The 20301-nt window shown below is 45.1% G+C and overlaps 5 non-coding genes across 5 annotated transcripts; 2 read left to right on the top strand and 3 right to left on the bottom strand.

Annotated features, from left to right (window-relative positions):
• Positions 1-221: 221 nt before the first annotated feature.
• LOC138234860 (U4 spliceosomal RNA) lies at positions 222-363 on the bottom strand. Its single transcript, XR_011187935.1, has one exon. It is a non-coding gene; the product is annotated as a U4 spliceosomal RNA (small nuclear RNA).
• A 230-nt stretch (positions 364-593) lies between these two features.
• Positions 594-710, bottom strand: LOC138234886 (U5 spliceosomal RNA). Its single transcript, XR_011187961.1, has one exon. It is a non-coding gene; the product is annotated as a U5 spliceosomal RNA (small nuclear RNA).
• A 2656-nt stretch (positions 711-3366) lies between these two features.
• trnas-gcu (transfer RNA serine (anticodon GCU)) lies at positions 3367-3448 on the bottom strand. The gene has a single exon. It is a non-coding gene; the product is annotated as a tRNA-Ser (tRNA).
• A 6496-nt stretch (positions 3449-9944) lies between these two features.
• Positions 9945-10017, top strand: trnar-acg (transfer RNA arginine (anticodon ACG)). The gene has a single exon. It is a non-coding gene; the product is annotated as a tRNA-Arg (tRNA).
• A 4251-nt stretch (positions 10018-14268) lies between these two features.
• Positions 14269-14350, top strand: trnas-aga (transfer RNA serine (anticodon AGA)). Its single transcript has one exon. It is a non-coding gene; the product is annotated as a tRNA-Ser (tRNA).
• The last annotated feature ends 5951 nt before the right edge of the window (positions 14351-20301 follow it).

Here is a 20301-nt window from a genome sequence, read left to right as displayed (position 1 = left end):
ACCTAACGTTTGACAGACAAAAGCCGGGCGCTCTACGAGCAATATGAAATCAAACTGACAGCACACGGCGTTTCGCGCTGACTCAAAAGTGATCTCGACAGACGCTGTTCTCTGCATAACTCTGAAAGAGCTAAAGAGCGTTTCTGTTGAGACGTAAGAAGCTTGTTTCTTTCTACCATGATGTTACCATGACAAAATCTGTCTTTAAACACCTTGCTCAGTCTCTGACGAGACTGTCGAAAATTGTTTTCGCCGATTGTATTGCAAACCGGCGGAAGCGGGGTATTGGGAAAAGTTTTCAACTAGCAATAATCGCGCCTCGGCTATACCTCACAGGCTACGATACTGCCACTGCGCAAAGCTGACGGTTGCCAGGCAACCGCGGGGATCCTATGGAAATCGTTGTCAATCGTCTCATGGCATGTCGTTGCTGTAACGCTTCATATTTGCGGCCGGACACTTCCCGCCTCCCAAAGAAAAGAGCGCCAATCAGACAGGTGGAGACCGAGGACTCGCAGAGCAAACGGCCACAGTCGCCGTAATAAGAGCGATTGTGAGCGGTTTTGTTTTCTCTCTTTGACCAGCCCAGCTGCGCCCCACCCGGAGGCAGGGAAGCACAAAAATTGTATGGAACTCATTCATGCTCCTCTCCATGGAAATCTTTAGTAAAAGGCAAAAGATTTGTACGAGATGAAGAGAAACCAGAGTGCGTGGCTGGACAGCTGCAGGAGCCCAGGCCGCCTTCAAGGCCTCTGCCCTGCCGGTCGTGGTTGGTAATGCACCTGGCCTTACAAACGAGCCAGTGGGGCCCGTTCAGCTCCGGGCTCATCGCCTGCGGCTCTCGGCTTACCTGGCAGGGGAGATACCTTGATCAGCCTGTAGTTGGAGTAGTTGGATTGTTTTCTTGTTTTGTGGAAGCAGTGTTTGTTTTGCAGTTTGAGATGGCAACCTTTGGATCCCGCAAGAATGCTGTACGTTTTGAGCTTTTGGGTGACCTCTTCATGGATCGTATGCAGTTCAGCAGAAAAGTGTTACAGAAGGAACTTGGCTTTGAACCTCGGCACTTGGATTTCATCTTCGCTCTCCCAGGTCAGAAAGCATTTGAGGTTGTTTTTGCTACCTATTCTCTGTTTGAACAATTTGTGGATGTGTTTGAGGCAAAAAGAGGGAAAGTTCCTGCCCTTGAGAAGATCATCTTGCAGCCTCTGACACGGATAGAGAGGAAAACGGTGCATGTTGTTATGTTCTCGGAACTGGCAAAGACGGAGGACATTCACACCTGGCTTAAGCAGTACTGCACCATCCACCATGGAACTGAGGTTAGAGATGTTGACGGTATAAAAACAGGAGCAAGGAAATTCGAGGTTTGCTTGCTACCGGACAATGTAAATGGAGGCTTAAGGCACCTGCCCTCTACAATCCGGCTGGGCGCCTGCAATGGCTATGTTTTTTATGTGGGACAACCAAAGGTGTGTCGGCGCTGTGGTGCTGTGGGACACCTGGCATCGTCCTGCACTGTGAAATGCTGCAAGACCTGTGGCAAACAGGGACATTTAGCCTCTGACTGTTCAATGCTGCCAAAGTGCAATTTATGTGGCTCGGAAGGACACGTTTTTAAGAACTGCCCTCACGCCTACGCCAATTAACTCAAAATGAGAAAGGATGAGGCAGTGCTTGTTTCAGCCAAACCGGCCCGAAAAGCCAAAGCAAACAACAAGTCAAACAAAGAACCCTTGTTGGACAAAGAGTCTCAGCCTCCAGCCAGGATCAGTCCTGCTGTGGCTCTGGGCCCGGTGGAAGAGAAATCCACTACGCCCCCACAACCGCAGACTGCACCAGACAAGCACGAGGGTTTGAAAACCCCCGAGAACAGCGAGGACCCCTCCCCCATTCCTGCTCCTCAGAACGAGGGCCAGTGTGGGGCCCCCCGGTGGAGCGGGTCCAGCGAGGATACCCAGGATTCAGCGGAGCTGCTTTTCTCAGACTCTGCAAGTGCTACAGATGCCCTCCTCTCCTCCATCCAGTCCATCACGGAGGATCTGCAGCAGCTGGTGGGTGAGGGGGAAGAGGAGACTGGTGCATCGGCTGCACCCCTTTCCCCTCAGTGCTCCCAGGAGCTGGACTTGAGGAAAAGGAAAAATGACTCTGTTTTCTCCCCGAGCGAGGAGGAAGGAGAGCATGGCGATGGGGACAGCTGGAACCCCTCCACCCCTCCCTCTACCCCCTTCCTTGAAATGGACTCCGTGAATGCTTTTACTGCTGCCACCCTGATGAAGGCTCATTCAGAGGATGGCTGGCAGGAAATTGGTAAGAAGAAAAAGAAAAAGAAGAAGGTAACAGGTGAGACCGAAGAGAAATGTGTTTTGTAAAGACTGGTTCCACTTTCTTATGTAATATGGCTCTAAACATAATTTCTCTTAACACCAGAGGTATCAATGACAGAGTTAAATGCCAGTCTGTCTTTGATTACCTCCAGCAGAGAGAGAGAGATGTGTTGATGTTGCAGAAGTGTGCTATAGCCTATCAAGAAAGGTATAAAAGCTTTGAAGATAGGTGGGATAAAGGGCCTTCTGTTTGGTCAGGGGACAATAACAACAGAGCCTCTGGCGTGGCCATTCTTTTCAAAGGATGGGCTTTCAAATTGAAAAGTATTCAGAGGGTCATAGATGGCAGGTTGCTGTGTGTGGATGTGGAATGGGGGACCGTTAACCTGCGGCTAATCAATGTGTATTGTCCTACTGACGTGGGAGGAAGGGTGGAGCTACTCAAGGCACTCTCCCCCCTATTGTTATGTAGCACAGAAGTGATAGTGGGAGGGGATTTTAATTGTATCTTAGAGCACACAGACAGGCAGTCTAGCTCTCCGATAAAATTGGATTCCAGCTCACTGGCCCTGCAAAACTTAGTTCAAGACTTTAAACTCTCAGACACATATAGATGTATATATCCCACAACAGCAGGATATACATGGTCAGGGAGGAATAGCAGCTCCAGAATTGACTATTGCTTTGTCTCAGAGAGAGTGAAAGTTGTTGGGGTCACTCTTCAGCCTGTCTTCTTCTCAGTCCGGAGTGCGGACTGATGGCGCACGGAGGGTCCACATACTGTGGATCCCTCAGTATATCCCTAAACACCTAGCGCAGTCTCACGAGAGACTGTCAAAAATCGCTTTCTCCGTTTGTGCTGCAAGTAAGTGAAAACGCGGTCTCAACCCAGAGCCACTTGGCAGCAGCGGCACGTAAATACTGTTACTGCCACTGGTCGATACCAACGTTAGCCTACTATACCATGTTCAGCCACCGCTAGAAAATGTAAGGCTCTAGTACTGGAGCAAACAAAAGGAGGGCCAACGTCAAACGTAGAGAGCGACGAGGATGGGATTTGAACCCATGCGTGCAGAGCACAATGGATTAGCAGTCCATCGCCTTAACCACTCGGCCACCTCGTCGATGAAACTGGGCTGTCCAGACATGGGTTGGCGCGCTCCAAATGATCTTTTTCTTTTTTTTCCCTCGTACTCGAGGGTCCTTTTCCTGTTCCACATGCGATTTCAACATTTTCCTTGGGAGATGTCAAGCCAGCAAGCCACTGCTGTGCTTCAGTGGCCAGTGTGGAGTTCAGTGGCCCTGTTGTACACAGAAAGCACATTGAGCTCCTTGGACATGAAAAGTTCCAGATAAAAGCCATTTGTCATCCTTTCTCTTGGTGTCGATGTTGCTATTGTATGTAAAGGTGGCAACTTGCTCAGCGAGCAGGCGGAGCACACACCGAATGCAGATGTGTCTGAGTGGTGTGTCCAAATGGCTGCAAAAGGACACCCCTCCCGGGGCGCCGTGGCTTAGTTGGCTAAAGCGCTTGTCTCTTAAACAGGAGATCCTGAGTCCGAATCCCAGTGGTGCCTTCTTTGTTCTGTCTTCTCGAACAGAACTGGTCCTTACAGACAACCGCCTACAGCTAGACTTAATTAAATGCAAGTATTCATTTCCTGTCTTTAACACGACTTGTTTTTCTTAAAATGGATGCAACTTGCAAAACATGAAATACAAACATTGCTAATCAGCGCTAGCGGCTGGCAAAAAAAAAGAAGTCAGCAATGTTAGACGACCGAGTCTATGCAGCCTAAACGGTGCTCATGTCGGGTTCTTAGCTGAAAGGGTGGTAAATCACGCTCACCCCAGTCCTTAATCTTTTAAAAGGATACAAAATTGAACCTAGTCGCCACATCACATACATCCTGTTCAACGATAAAAAGGTGACATCTATCCTCGATCCAGGCGGAGAAAGAGGTTAAGCTCCGACAGCTTGAGCTAGAAGCACGAAAGAATGCTCCTGCTGTGCAGCCGACCCACTCCGAGGCCTCTAGCATGTCTCCTTTGCAAGATCCACTCTCTACCACCTTTGATGTAAGTAAGCACATTGCTTTAGTACCTCTGTTTAGGGAGACGGAAGTTGATTCGTACTTTGGTGCATTCGAGCGAATTGCCACATCACTTCGTTGGCCTAAGGAGGTTTGGTCACTGCTTTTGCAGTGTAGATTAGTGGGCAAAGCTCAGGAAGTTTGTTCTACACTTTCTTTAGAAGAAAGTTTGAATTACAATACTGTGAAAGCTGCTATCTTACGGGCTTATGAATTAGTTCCTGAGGCATATAGACAACGCTTCAGAAATCATCGTAAAGTGTCAGACCAGACATTTGTTGAATTTGCTAGAGAGAAGGGCACTCTCTTTGATAAATGGGTTGTAGCCAGTAAAGTGAGTGACTTTAACTCATTGCGTGAGTTAATGCTCTTAGAGGAATTTAAGAACTGTTTGCCTGAACGCATTGTTGTGTATTTGAATGAGCAAAAAGTAACTACTTTATCGCAAGCCGCTGTTTTGGCAGATGAGTTCGTGCTCACTCATAAGAATGTTTTCATGTCTGTGCGTGCGGAGAAGACTTTGTCTACTCTAAGTTCCCAGTCTCAGTCTCCCCCAGTAAAAACTAGTTCCTCACGTCTTAAAGAGGAGCGTGAATGTTTTTATTGTCACAAGAGAGGTCATATAATTGCAGATTGTTTGGCCCTAAAACATAAGCAGCAGCAACAGCAACATCCTAAGAGTGCTGGGTTTGTTAAGACTGTCTCCCGTTCTGCTATTCCTTTGTCTAGTGAAAACAGTCTCCCTGACCCTAGTTATGAACCATTTATTATGGAAGGATTCATTTCGCTAACAGGTTGTAAGAAAACCGGCTCAGGGACGCCAAATATGTAATCATAGTGGCTCTCTGAAGGCACCAGTTCTGTAGGGTTTGGGCATTTACTGAGACAATTATTAATTGTAGCAGTAAATCACAAAGTTGATTCTTTTGATGGCTTTAGAATCCAACCATGCGACATAACTCAAACAACGCACACACACAGGTACTAATACACGAGGATACATTTATTAATACATAGAATATGCATGTAAACCTAACAGATCTTATCGAGAGGGTTATCAGAATACAAAAGGTATATATTCAGTCAGTTACTAAGTGTTACACATATCAAGAGGACATACGTTCAGTATATCATTCATTTATACCGTTTCGTAATTGAACTTGGTTACAACTTCTACATTAGATACTCAAAACAAGTACATAACTCTTAGGAAATAAATTGATATCAACTGGTTGGGATAACAATTGAATTCTCGAGCTGTAATGCATTGAAGTTGAATACTCATCCAATTTCTGGGGATTCAGATCTCCTGCGGGCACAAAGAAACAGTTGCAGGCTGTTGCTGTCAAATCCGCGCTCTCTGGCTCGGTGCCAGGCTGTGATGTGCGGCTTGCAACGATGCGCTGCTGATGCTCACTGTTGGCTTTAACTAGCAAAGTTTGTGCACAGGAGAAAAGATGACTGTGGGTCCCAGCAAGTCAGGAAGAGGACCTGTTCGTTCCTGATGAAGAGCTAGTTCTGAATAGTGATTCAGCTGTCCACAGTTCCGACCTGTTCACGAGGCTTGCTGCTGGTGCTAACCTCGAGTGGATCCTCTGGTTAGTCTCTGGCAACCTCCGCTCTAGACTCTTAGAACAAAGGAAAGTTCTGGCACTCGGACACACTGGCCGTTCCGTGGTTGTCCGGGCTGAGTCTCAGGATGGTCAGGAGGCGCGCTGCGAGAATGTCCTGCCCTTGGGATCCTTCTGCTCCTGGGCCGTCCTGCCCTGGAATTCTCCTTTGAATTCCCTTTAGAACAGTCCACAGAATCCTCTCCAGAATCTTACTGAATCTTACTGAAGCCGAATCTTGTTGAATCTCTCAGGCTCTCTGTGTTGCCTGTTTTTACCTGGAGGAACTTCAGCTCATTGATTGGTTGAAAGTTCCATGGGCATCAGAGTCCCATGTGGGTTACTCGGCCCTACCAGTCCCTGATTGGTTGATCAAGGTGAGATATGAGTCACTTACTCCTGACACTTAGGAATGCAGTCCAGATGTCCAACTGGCACTCCCTAGACAGATAGGCACCAATGGATGACCATTGATCATGATAGCCAGGCTTAGCTAAGTGCATCCCCCTTTGGGAGCTGTCCTAATCAAACCTTATATCAGCTTGCATGAATAGTTTCTCTGTGGCTGCACCACAGAGATGAACAGAGAAATAATTTGGGAAAGCTCAGAAACACTTAATTATTTCTTATTAATAAGCCTCGCCGCTACAAGGTAAACCAGAAGACCAGAAAACAATTCAAATATTTAGAGATAGTGGAGCAGCCCAGTCATTTATTGTTGTGGATGCACTGCCTTTGTCTGATAAATCTTTCTGTGGTTCGAGTGTATTAGTTCAAGGCATCGAAATGGGTTTTATGAAAGTGCCTTTACACTGTGTACATCTACAATGTGGTTTAGTTACTGGATTTGTTAGAGTTGGGGTATGTCCTTCGCTACCTGTTAATGGAGTAACTCTTATTCTTGGAAATGACCTGGCTGGGGGTAGAGTATAGCATATTGTTTGATTGGTTTTGTCTTCATTGTCCAAACATTAGATGTTTGTTTTTATGGGTGGGGGTGTTACGTCCCAGTGTGTGTTCTGTGTGTGTTTTTTCTGTTATGTCAAACAATGTCAACCATCACACCACAGTTTCAATATGATGTCATCATCAAACAGCCCTCAGCCAATCAGAACACATCTTATTCACTATATAACATGGAGGCTTTCAGAAAGAAGAGGCCTTTCGTTTGACTTCGGTCCCGTTTGGTTTTGGTTTTCGCTTTGCTTCGCTTTGCTTCTTGTTATTGCTTCGGCTTCGTTTGTTGGTTTGTTTTGCTTTGTGTTTGTGTATTTTGGTATAGCTTCGGCTTTGTTGTTTTGTTGGTTTACATTAGTTTCTTTGTTCTTTCATTTGTTTGTGTGTTCTTCCTTGTTTTGTCATTCCCTTGCCCCAGTGTTACATGTTCAACTTTTGTGTTCTTTTGTACCCTGCTCCTGTTTATTACTCTTGTTTTCCCTTATTTGTATTCCTGGTTCACTTGTGTTTTTGTGTGAACTTTTGTATATAAGGTTAGTTTAGGTTGTTGGGTACACTTACACACTTAGTTGACTTTGTATTAGTACACTAGTTTAGTACGGGTGAGTGCCATTTGTCTTGTATGGTTTTGGGTAGTCAGTGCAGGTTAGCTAGGGTGTTGAAGACGCCGAAGACCGTGTGTTTCGGGTTTTCTTTTGTAGTCAGATTAGCTTTCCCTCACTGTCCTAGCCAGCTCCATTTTGTTTATTTTCTTTTCTTTGGCACCACTCTAGTTCCTTACCCTTATCACGCTTACTAGTCCCTCACCAGAATCCCCCTGCTTCCAAAAGAATTATCCTAAATGATACACCCCTTTACCCCTAGACACTTGGGGTCGTAACAGACCTCTAACTCGTTTCCTTAGCTTGGATTTAAGCCACGAAGCAGGCTTCTACTGTATAAACGTCTAGAGGAATCACAAGCTATTTGAGAGGCCATCATCCCAGGGGGAACTGACAAAGTCTATGCCTAAACACCTAGCGCAGTCTCTCGAGAGACTGTCAAAAATCGCTTTCTCCTTTTGCGTTGCAAGTAAGTGAAAACGCAGTCTCAACCCAGAGCCACTTGGCAGCAGCGGCACGTAAATACTGTTACTGTTACTGCTCGATACCGACGTTAACCTACTATACCATGTTCAGCCACCGCTAGAAAATGTTCGGCTCTAGTACCGGAGCAAACGACAGGAGGGCCAATGTCGAACAGGCACACGTGTCAGACATGGAGAGCGACTAGGATGGGATTTGAACCCATGCGTGCAGAGCACAATGGATTAGCACTCCATCGCCATCGCCTCGTCGGGGAAACTGGACTGTCCGGACATGAGCTAGCGCGCTCCAGATGATCTTTTTCATTTTTTTCCCTCATACTCGAGGGTCATTTTCCTGTTCCACATGCGATTTCAACATTTTCCTTGGGAGATGTCAAGCCAGCACGCCACTGCTGTGGTTCAGTGGCCAGTGTGGAGTTCAGAGGCCCTGTTGTACACAGAAAGCACATTGAGCTCCTTGGACGTGAAAAGTTCCAGATAAAAGCCATTTGTCATCCTTTCTCTTGGTGTCGATGTTGCTATTGTATGTAAAGGTGGCAACTTGCTCAGCGAGCAGGCGGAGCACACACCGAATGCAGATGTGTCTGAGTGGTGTGTCCAAGTGGCTGCAAAAGGACAGCGCTCCCGGGGTGCCGTGGCTTAGTTGCTTAAAGCACCTGTCTCTTAAACAGGAGATCCTGAGTCCGAATCCCAGTGGTGCCTTCTTTGTTCTGTCTTCTTGAACAGAACTGGTCCTTACAGACAACCGCCTACAGCTAGACTTAATTAAATGCAAGTATTCATTTCCTGTCTTTAACGCGACTTGTTTTTCTTAAAATGGATGCAACTTGCAAAACATGAAATACAAACATTGCTAATCAGCGCTAGCGGCTGGCAAAAAAAAAGAAGTCAGCAATGTTTTTTTTCTTTAACCTTAACCCTGCTAATGGAGAAGAGTTAAACGACCGAGTCTATGCAGCTTAAACGGTGCTCATGTCGGGTTCTTAGCTGAAAGGGTTGTAAATCACGCTCACCCCAGTCCTTAATCTTTTAAAAGGATACAAAATTGAACCTAGTCGCCACATCACATACATCCTGTTCAACGATAAAAAGGTGACATCTATCCTCGATCCAGAGTAAATCCCACTTTGAGGGCATATTGTTTTCCACTTTACCATGAGTTGGGCTCAGCTGCACAGAGGCGAGAGCAGAGCAATGAGGTCACGGGGACAGGGGAGTCACACGCTGGCGGTTTAAACACGCGCAAGAAAACTGAGGGATCCACAGTATGTGGACCCTCCGTGCGCCATCAGTCCGCACTCCGGACTCTGAATCCTGCCATCCAAGTTAAGATCTCGGCGGAACCTGAGGCGCAGTTCCTTCTTAAAACGTAATCTGGTGAGCATTTCTAGAATCGTACTTGTATAGATGCAGCCTTTAATGTGTTGCTAGGTTAAAATTGATGACTTATTGAATTTCAGTAGGAAACTTCCCTCTTGATTTCAGATTTAATTTCTTTATTACAGGGGCGCTTTTATGAAGACAGAGTCATGTTCAGGTACTTTGCTTGATGGAGGAAGCATATTTCGGACTCTGTGATCTGCTCACCTGGAAAGGTCTGCTGTACTACTACAAGAGAGAAGTAGAGTCTGGAAGAATGGACAATTTTATGATGCTTTGGAAGATAATGTTTTTTTTTTCTTTGAAATCGAAATGAATCAGAATATCAGTGCAAAAGACAAACTCTTGGTTTGGTTTAATGAGATATGGTTTTAAAACAGACAAAATGTAGAAAACAGGTGTTTCTCACTTTTGGAAAAGAATGGACCGGGGGTAATATTTTACTAGTTGCAGTGCTGATCTCACTGGGTTACAGTCCTGCAGTGTCACACCAGGGCCAGTGGCGCAATGGATAACGCGTCTGACTACGGATCAAGAGATTGCAGGTTCGACTCCTGCCTGGCTCGGGTCGTTTTTAAACGCATCGCGCTACTCCCTAAGTAGTCTATGCTACTTACTGCATTGTAATCGTACCCAGTAAGAGATTTCCTTCATGTAAATGAACTGCACCTGACAGCTTTAGAAAAACACCTGGGCTCAGTACGGTGCTGAGAGCTCAGCGTTGCTGTTCTAATTAGCACGCACTGCATCGGCTATGAGCCCGAACCTTTCAATTATTCCGATCAGTAAGTCAACACGTAGTCCACATGAACGGTAGAAATATTCTCGTCTGTCTCTTGTTTGTATAGAACTGAATGTCCCTGACAATGTACTGTTAGTTTTAATTGAAGAACGGCATTTGTGTTCAAATATACCAGACAAGTTTATGTAACTGCTCATGCGACACTCAGTTGTAATTAGTCAAGAAATAAAGTCGAACAACAGCTGCGGGTTTGATTCTGAACGTATCAGATTGCAGCGCCTTTTACTTCCATTGACAAATGATAGAGATTCGAAGAGAGATCCTTCAGACCAGCAAGCAAACCCACGGCTATTTCGGTTTTCTATCTAGGCAACGTTGGTGTGTGCAATAGCATACATGAAAGCGTGATGCAATTTCTGTGGTTACATTTGTTGCACGTCATGCACAGTAAGAGTGTTTCTAACACCAAATAAAAAGTCAACAATTAGCGATCACGCCTTCTCCTCAGTTAACCCACTGAAACCCTTGCTGTTAACAGTTCTTTACTGCGTGCTTTAAGAGCACCTACACATCGTGTCGGTTCTTACAGCTTTATTCATTAGGTTTTCAAAGGCATAAGTAGAGCACCAGAGGTGCGAACGCAAAATGTGTGGTTATCTGAAGAATTGCTTTCCATGGCAGCGGGGCCAAGCGATTTAGCGTTTTTATAGTACCAGGAAAGGAGAAGCGGCACTCCGCCTCTGCCGCGCAGGCACAAGGTGACGTGCGGCAGACGCCGGAGTCGGCAGGTTTCGAACCTGCGCGGGGAAGCCCCAACGCATTTCGAGCCCATCGCCTTAACCACTCGAGCACGACAAATGCGGGCTCCCCGCCGCCGCATTCCTCCTATAATCAAACACGGACTGCGAGGTGGCTGCGGAAACCTTTTTAAAGTTGCTCTCCGTTAAAAAAAATACCTTTCACAAGATTCGTGCCGGCAGACAGACACGCCTCAGAGGGTTTAAGGCTGGCTTCACGTTCAAATGATAAAGTCCCCCAGTCCGGATGTCAAAATGCAACTTTGGCAGACAGAAAAAACATCAACGAACCAAAAATGTGGACAAGGATTTTACAAGCTGCACCACACTGCACTTTCAAAAGCATTCGTGTTAGACGCAGGAATTGCCTTTGATTTGCGCGCTTACGAACGCCATGGAAAACGAAACAAAACTAAAGCCCTCAGCTCCTGCACTTGATTATAATCCCGTTACGTGTCGAAGCAGGAATTTAAGTCATCCTACCACTGCAACACGGGGAATAGAGGGAAATGAGCACAAGCTACGAATTGTCTCTAATCAGTCCCTACAGTTGTAAGACGCCTGGAAGCGTGCACCCCCATCATTAATCTTTGCGCATCTGTGCAAGGTAAACTCTGGAGCAGTCTCTGAAACGGCTCAAAGGAAACACGTGATTGATTCCATGTGCATCTGGGGTTCATTTCTTATTTACATTTAATTCAAGGGAAAGGCTTGGGTCAGTTTCAGACGGCCTCCAACAGCGAGATTCAAGCGCCCCACCTTCAGCCCAATCTGCGCCGCCAGAACGCCAACGGCTCCTCTGGTCTCCGGGGTGCGGTTGTGGCCCCGTAACCTAAAGTGTTGGTGGCAGACAAATGGAGACTAACAGGTGATGTCCTAGGACATGACTACATTGTGACACTCGGTGGGGATGGTGACCATTGCTTGGAAAAGAGTGCGAGGCCCCTTTAGAAAAACATTTTGTTAACAGGCATTCTGCCTCAGCCTAAACACCTATAGCTTGCAAAGCGCATGCTATTAGACAGGCACCTCTGCAAGACCTTAAGAGTCTCTTAAACTAGTGATAGTAAGGTGTTCCCAATGGGCGATGTTCGGCTTTCAAATCATCTCTCCGTGGAAGCGCCGAGATGCAGCTGTTTAAGGCTTAGAAGCAGCTGACTGTTTTACTACCTAGCTGATCACTGTCAGTCAGGGAGCTTAGAGGTGAAAAGCCTGTCTGAGAGACAATTCGCCGTCGATCAGTTCAATATGTTCCGTACCAGCTCGGCGCACCTGAGATCATCTTGGTAGCCGTGTAGCTCATATGAGTGAAAGCGTGTGTGTCAGGACTCTTACTTGGCCATCCCAACATACGGAATTTCTTCTGTTTCAGCCACTCTGTTGTTGATGTACTCCTTTGTTTTTGTCATGTTGCAAGACCCAGCGTCTTTTGAGTTTTAGATCACAGGCAGACACCCTGACATTCTGCTGTAGAATTTCCTGATACATCTCGGAATTCATCGGTCCCTCGATGATTGCAAGCCGTACAGCCTCCGCCATGCTTCCCAGGTGGGATGAGGTTTTGGAGTTGGTATGCGGTGTTTTGTTATCTCCAAACATAACACTGTGCATATTTACCAACAAGTTCAACTTTTGTCACGTCTGTCCACAGAACATTGTTCCATGAGTTGTGGAACATCCATGTCGTCTTTAGCAAACTTGAGAGGGGCAGTGGTGGTTTTTTTTTGGGGGAGAGCAGTGGTTTCCTCCGTGGTGACCTCGCATGATCACCACTCCTGTTCAGATTTCTTCTTATGGTGGACTCATGAACACAGACGTAAGACAAAGTAAACCACCTGTTTGCTAGATCCCATCCCCACTCAGCTAGTCAAAGATTCCCTCGAAGGACTGGCAGGACCTATAATTAGTATGATGAATGCATCGCTTGCGTCAGGCGTCGTACATGATCAATTTAAGGTAGTGGTTCTTAGACCGCTCCTTAAGAAGTCAAATTTGGATCCACAAGTTCTTAACAACTACAGGCCTGTCTCAAAGGTCCCATTTCAATCTAAAAGTCTTGAAAGAATAGTTGTTGCCCAACATCAAATGGATTCAAATAATATACTTGAGAAATTTCAGTCTGGTTTCTGAAACTGCATTAACAAGAGTCGTGAATTATATTCTCTTAGCTACTGATGCGGGGAATGCAACAGTGCTAGGTTGCAACAGTGCTAGGAATGCAAACTTTAGGTTGCGCTTCTTCATGCTGCATCATTGGCATGAGTGGAGCTTTTTAAACGTCTGTACTTACTGCGCCCCATAAGAAATCGTTTGTCCCTGTTCAAAAGAGATTGTGCGATGTCCTGCAGCGTTCGCAAAGCAAACCTTTGACAGTTTGAATAGAGGAATTTATTCTGCTTCCTGTGCGTGCAGTAGTTACAAACTTGAACGTCTTTACACGATCTCCTGCAGTTTTCAGGGGGCAGGCTTGGTCAGATGGCTTGGAAAAACGCACTGTGTTTCGGCTCGGGAAACATCATGAGCAGTGTCCTGCATGTTTTCTGTGTATAGCTGTCTTTTAACGCATACAGAATTCATTCGAAATCATTGATTTCTCCAATTAACAAGGGTCCCTTAAATGATGAGTCAAAGTAACATCTAATCGGATTAGTTTCCTTAGAGCTGGTTCAGAGTTTGCTCAAGAGTTTACCTATCACAGATGCGCAAAGAAGAATGTTGGGGGTGCACGCTTCAAGGCACCTTACAGCTGTCGGGAGTGATTCGAGACGATTCGTGGCGTGTGCTCGTTCCCATATACCATACGCACCGGCGTGCAGTGCTAGGATGACATACAATACCGCTTGGGCACGTAACGGCGTTATATGCAAGTGCGGGACGTGAGGGTTTTCGTTTGTTCGTTTTGTTTTGCTCTGCTTTGCTTTGTTTTGCTTTCCATCGCGTTGGTAAGAGCGTAAATAAAAAGGCGATTCCTGCGTCTACCACTAATGTAAGAGCTATTTCAAGTGCGACGTGGTGCGGCTTTTCAAATGCTTGTGGGCATTTCTCTGTTGTTGATTCTTTTTTTGTGTGTAACAAAGTGGCATTTTCATGTCCGGACGGGGAGACTTTATCATTCCGACATGAAGCCACCCTTAAGTCCTCTGAGGCGTGTCTGTCTGCAAGGCTTGTATTTTGGAAATGTTTTATTGAAACGGAGAACGACTTTGAAATAGGCTTCCGCCGGCGCCTTGCGATCCAGGTAAGATTGTAGCAAGAACGCAGCGGCAGCAGGGCTTGCTGTAGTCGTGGCCGAGTGGTTAAGGCGATGGACTAGAAATCCATTGGGGTCTCCCCGCGCAGGTTCGAATCCTGCCGACTACGTTGTCCGCCTCCAGTCGGTGTGTTCCGGCGCAAGCAAAGAAGCGCGCCTCTTTGCTGTTCCTGGTGGTTTTAAAACGCCCAATCGCTTGTACCCGCTGCCTTGAAATAAATTCTTCAGCATCCGCGAATGGCATTTTGCAGCTGGAAGCATATGTCGACGCTTTTTGCACAGAGCACCAAAAAAGCGTCTTTTTTGAAGGCCCAGACACTGAGCATTGGTGTTTCAGTGGTAGAATTCTTGCCTGCCACGCGGGAGGCTTGGGTTTGATTCCCGGCCAATGCAGTGGCTTTTGCAGCGAGCGGCTCCATCACTTGCATCCCCTTGCAACTCGCAACTGAAAACCCACTGAAGCTAAGCAGGTGTGAGCCAGGTCAGTACCCGGATGAGGGTAAGCTACAGGGAAAAACAAAGCTTCCAGCTGGAAGCGGTGTTAATGGTGCCGGCGGGGGGGCGCTCACCCTGAGGTCTGTGCGGGTCCCAATGTCCCAGCATAGTGACGGAGACGCTGTGTTGTAAAAGGGCGCTGTCTTTCGGCTGAGATGTAAAACCGAGGTCATAGTGCTCTGTGGTCATTAAAAATGACCACCAAAACCTTTGACAAAAGCTCTTGGTAATTGATGGTCTTCAATAATGCTTCTCCTTTAGGTACATTTTAAATCAGCTGAAAAATGCTGTGAAATGGGGGGACACTTCAGGCCAGTGTAGGATTTGGGTTACAAGAACCATGAAACTGCACGAGAAAGCCCGTACACTGAATTACACGGCTTTCTATTCAAAGGAGGGCAAAAGAAATTCCCTGAGTTCGATTTTTTGCAGCACAGAGAGGACCACTGTCGTGAGGCCGGTTAGCTCAGTTGGTTAGAGCGTGGTGCTAATAACGCCAAGGTCATGGGTTCGGTCCCCGTACGGGCCATGTTCTTTTCTCCTCTCTTACCAAAGCTGTTAGGTTCCTTTCCGTGGTGAGATGGGTTGTCATGCAACGCTGCCACATAGTGCCGACAGACAAGAGTGTTGCGGGAGAAGAGAAAAGTGTTTGAAGATTTAAGAGTGTCTTAGGTGGAGTCAAAATCAAGTGTCACAAATGCAACTGGGAGGATTTCCAATGTTTAATATGGTAAAAATAAGCAGAAGTTATCTGCCGGTCATGGCACAGTCTGCCATGCTTTTGTCAGATACTGTAAAGTGGTGTCGAACTGGAGCCTCACCATTTGCATATGTGAGGCTCCAGTTATACATCGAGTGTCACATTAAATGACAAAAATGAAGAGAGTTAAAGCAGCTGGAGAGGTTTTCTTACAACTTTTGAGCTGACACAGTTTTGGAAAATGTTTCCTTCACGCTGCACTGTACAACATAGGCACCCAAGAGTCTCCAAAACAAAACAGAATTGACAGATAGGAGAAAATTCCCACTCGTCCTGAAGTTCCCAAAATCCAGCACTGAGCGTAAACAAAGTGTCTAAGTAGCGTGGGAATGCTAACCCTAACCCTAGCTGGAGTTTGAGCAATCCAGCACTGAGCGTAAAAAGATGAGTCAAAGTAACGTCTAATCGGATTAGTTTCCTTAGAGCTGGTTCAGAGTTTGCTCAAGAGTTTACCCAGTGGGCATTGATTCGTCGCATATACGTATATTCACGGCGAAAATACGGCTATACGTATATATACGTCGCCTCGACGTATAATCAACGTCGAATTGCAACCGTAAAATCGACGACATTAATAAACGCATATATAACGTCGAAAACACATCTAACACAGTGCCTGAGGCTTTTTACTGTATGTATCGTGTGTGCCGCAACTAGGAGTATACGGCACTCTGCACAGTGTACGAAGTAAATTATTTTCGCAGTAATTAATTTACACTTGTATAATAAATATAGTAAATATAATAAATTAATTACTGCGAAAATAATTTTCTTCGTAAATCCTGCAATCCAGATGATTGGGGTATTGGTGCATGGCTACAGTCTGTGCTAGGAACATGGAGAGGGTCTCTGGTTCAATACATATTTGTGGGTCTGGTATTATTCGTTATGATCATATCGTTAATATCCTGTTTGAAAAACATGTGGACTAAAGCTGCTGCTTCTGTGCTAATTGTACGCCCTGAAGGGATCATGAAGGTCAAAAAATGATTTCATGGGAAAGATTCTCTTATCTAGTGGCAGAACCTGATGGGTAGAACAATATAGCTTTAAGGGGGGTTACCCTTGGGAGTGATTCCCCTAGATGCAAATGATTATTGTGGTTTGTTTGTTCATAATAAGATGTTTTGCAGGAACGGAACAAAGAGAAATTTTACAACTTCAGCTAGTATTGTTCTACAAAACGTCACAGCTGAGGCAGGGGAACAATGTGTAGATTTTTCTAAGAGTTATTACCCAGTTGTTGACCAATCTGTTGACCAATGTTGACCAAAAAAGCCTAGGATTATGCTGGGCTCCAGCCCACAGGGATTTACCTGTGCTGTAAGAACTAATGAGTGAATAAGGAGACTGGATTCTGGTGAAAGACTTCAGGAAAAAGAAATGGTGTTCACTCAGGTGGAGGGGGCTGTACCAGGTGCTGCTGACCACTGCCACTGCTGTGAAGGTCACAGAAATGGTGCCCTGGATTCATGCTTCCCACTGTAAAAAGGTCACAAACGAACTGAACAAAGCGCAGGAGTGATGTCTCCACAAGGACAGATGGGGATAACCTGCTTGGGACTGATGTGCACAGCCTTTTTCCTTTTTATGTAGAAGCCTGTCACCACCCCAAAAGAGGAAGAATCTAAACACGAAGCCTCTTTGTATACAAACTGGCTGAATGAAACTGATAATGAGGGGGATATGAGTAATTTGTGGTATAAATTTATAAATCATACTGTAAAGTTAAAGAAATTTAATGCATCTTGTTATATATGTGCTTTAATGCCTCATTCTACAGCCTCACCCATGCGACTTTTTATGAAATGTACTCTTTTATTAATATCATGTTAGAAGGCTTAGACGCTATCAAACAAGAATTAAGGGGAGTTAGATTAATGGCACTTCAGAACAGGTTCGTGCTGGACCTTCAAAATGCAGCATCTGGAGGAGTCTATGCTTTAGTAGGAGACTCCTGTTGTACATATATTCCAGCTAATGACTATGATTACGGAAATCTTACGCTCGCTATTCAGCATTTAAAAGAACTAAAAGACAAGGTGAATAAAGAGAGAGGCATAAAAGATACACCGGCTTTTCTCTCCTGGTTAGAATCACTGTTTGGGCCAGGGGGAATGTTTTTCTTTTAAGTTACTAACACCGATTATAGGGGCTGTGATACTTGTCTTCCTGTTTTTATGTTGCTGTATGACATGTATTATTCCAATGCTTCGAAATATGGAAATATGGTACCTAGGGGGATAAACTGTTCATCCTTCCAGTCTGGAGAATTGGCAGCTGTCTGACGTCAGTAAGTGATCCTTAAAAAATTAATAGTTCCATGACAGTGTGCATCACCAGAAAATCAATTTCAATGCATTAAAACTCTTGTTATCCTTCTGATCATTGAAGTGTCATTGCCCCAGCACTGTATACTCTTACTTTTGACGCCTGTCTGAAGTTGGATCCATTTCTAAGAATGGTGACTCACATATCCTCATGCTCAACTTTGGCTCAACCACACAAACTATGAAGTTAATCATCTGCTTTTGCTCCAAGATTTATGTTACTAGGCTCTCTCCTGGGGATCCTCGTGTTCAAACATTGCCCTTATTGTGGATGATCCATGACAGAATTCAGGGAATTCAGAATTCTGATACCTCAGCTCAGATTCTGACTGGGCAGACTGTCATTGCCTGGTGTGAATGTGTGCATATCTGTTTTTGTGCATGTTCTGTGGCCTGTTGTACAGTACATCACAAATGAAAGGGAAATGGAAAACTAAAATAAGACTCAAGTGTTTTATCTTTCATTAACAGTGTTTCATTAGTATCTGTGCTAGATCCTGTCATCCACTGCTTACCACGACAGGCTCTAGCACAGGATAGCAGCTAATACATTTAACAATCTCACTGCACAATGTTGTATATTCAAGGGCTGATCTTCTGTACTTTTTCTTTCACTTTTCATTTCCTAGAAACTCAGTCCTGCCAGGAATAATCTGAGAACAAAATCAATCTGAGTGAAAATCTAAGCAGAGGAAGATTGTTTTACAGAGTCAACAAGGTCTTATTCAAGGTCATCAGCACTAACAACATTCTCTCTGGAGACAGGCGATAAGAAAATTGAAAGTGTGTATTGTTACATAACAGCAGAGACTATGAGTTATGCTATCATGAGAGTGGTGATGGATTTTTTTCATTGCTTAGTTTTGCAGGTTCTGTACATTTGAACATTCAAAGTGACTAAAGTAAAGGAGTTTTCCCTTTTTACCACATAATTCCCAAAGATCAACACTAATAGAAAGCCTAATTCCAGCCAAGATTCAATTACTGTCTCTCAGGCATCCCAGCAGTGGATTTCATGACTTCAGACAGCCATCTTTATCAGTGGAGAACTCAATGCTCTGAGGTTTACTGGCAGAGTCTCACACTGGGTAATATGTTGGTAAATAATGTCCTATGGAATTCTACTATTGATAAATTCTACTATGGAACTGCGATGTGTCCTGAAAAAATCTTCTATGATAGTGGTACAGTCCATCACACCCCACCTACAGCCTTTAAAAGAGAAAAAAATATTCTGATATTATGGTGGAAAAAGAGCCCTGGAATCTTTGTAGAAGGACAAAAGACGGAAAGAACGGGCAGTGTAACCATGGCGAAGAGAAGGGAAATATTGGAGAGAGCTTTTTTCATACACTTTTTATCATTGTTTTTCCAGCCCAACAATGATCAACAAATATGGGCAGGCGTCCTGTGCCAAATCCAATCTACCTTTCTTCCAAGCATACAGGAATGTCAGTGAATTAAATATTGACATATGAAAATACCCAAAAATATGCAATCACACATATGCAGTTTGAGCAAACATAAGACAATACCCAAGTACCACAAACTACCAGGCATCATTAGCAGTTCAGGTGGGGAGCTGTGTCAGCATGCGTAGGCTGCAAAGGAACAAGTAATAGGTCTATTCCATGCTTAAAAGAGAAGAAAGAAAACACAACATTTCAGCCGTGGAGCCCTCACACCTGAAGAAGGCTCCACGGCCGAAACGTTGTGTTTTCTTTCTTCTCTTTTCATCTAGTGTCATTAGCCAGTTCCTGTCAAAATAAAATAGAAATGGATAACATTCTAGAGAGAGTTTGAAATACCAAGGTACAATTTAAACCATATTTCTTCCACTACAACCACAATATTTTGGAGAGATCGCTGAGCCTAACTGTTCTGGCATGCCCGTTAGCCTCCGTCCTGCTTCAGCAATGAATGCAACGGGGCACATTCTGAGGGAGATGCGGTCAATCAGGTTGCAGGAAAACCACGCTATGCTTTTTTTTGAGATCCTGAAAAGGACAGAGGGGCCATGTATATGTGTGCAGCTGGATATGTAATTGCAGGTGGCGTAGCAAATTCTGCTGAAGCCCCACTGCCTGGTGTGGACGGTAGCTGTGCATGTTGCAGCAGAATTGTGCATGTGAGATCAAGGGGGCATGTCATGTGTTTGAGCACTTCACTCCCTTCCGGAAGCACGTGATTCCCTGAGTCCAAAAATATTTGTAAGTTCTTTGGATGACCTGTGGACCGATCTTTCACGATGAAGAATTCCTTAAGAAGAATAGATCTCGGCCCACCATCCCAATGCCTCCATCTCAAAACAGCAACCTCCCACTGCCCTTAGTCTGCAAGGCAGTCCTTTCAAGTGCGATGATGACGCCGGGACCTTCGTTGCCTATTGTACGAGCTGAACTTTTGTGCTCATCAATTCAACGCTCTTTCCATCAACTCATCTTGTCTTTTGACGCTTCGTGTTTTGTGCTCCTTT

This window comes from Lepisosteus oculatus, unplaced genomic scaffold (genome assembly GCF_040954835.1).
Source record: "Lepisosteus oculatus isolate fLepOcu1 unplaced genomic scaffold, fLepOcu1.hap2 HAP2_SCAFFOLD_76, whole genome shotgun sequence".
In the NCBI taxonomy this organism is placed as follows: domain Eukaryota; kingdom Metazoa; phylum Chordata; class Actinopteri; order Semionotiformes; family Lepisosteidae; genus Lepisosteus; species Lepisosteus oculatus.
Note: the sequence above shows the minus strand (reverse complement) of the source record. Positions and strands in the feature narration are given on the sequence as shown.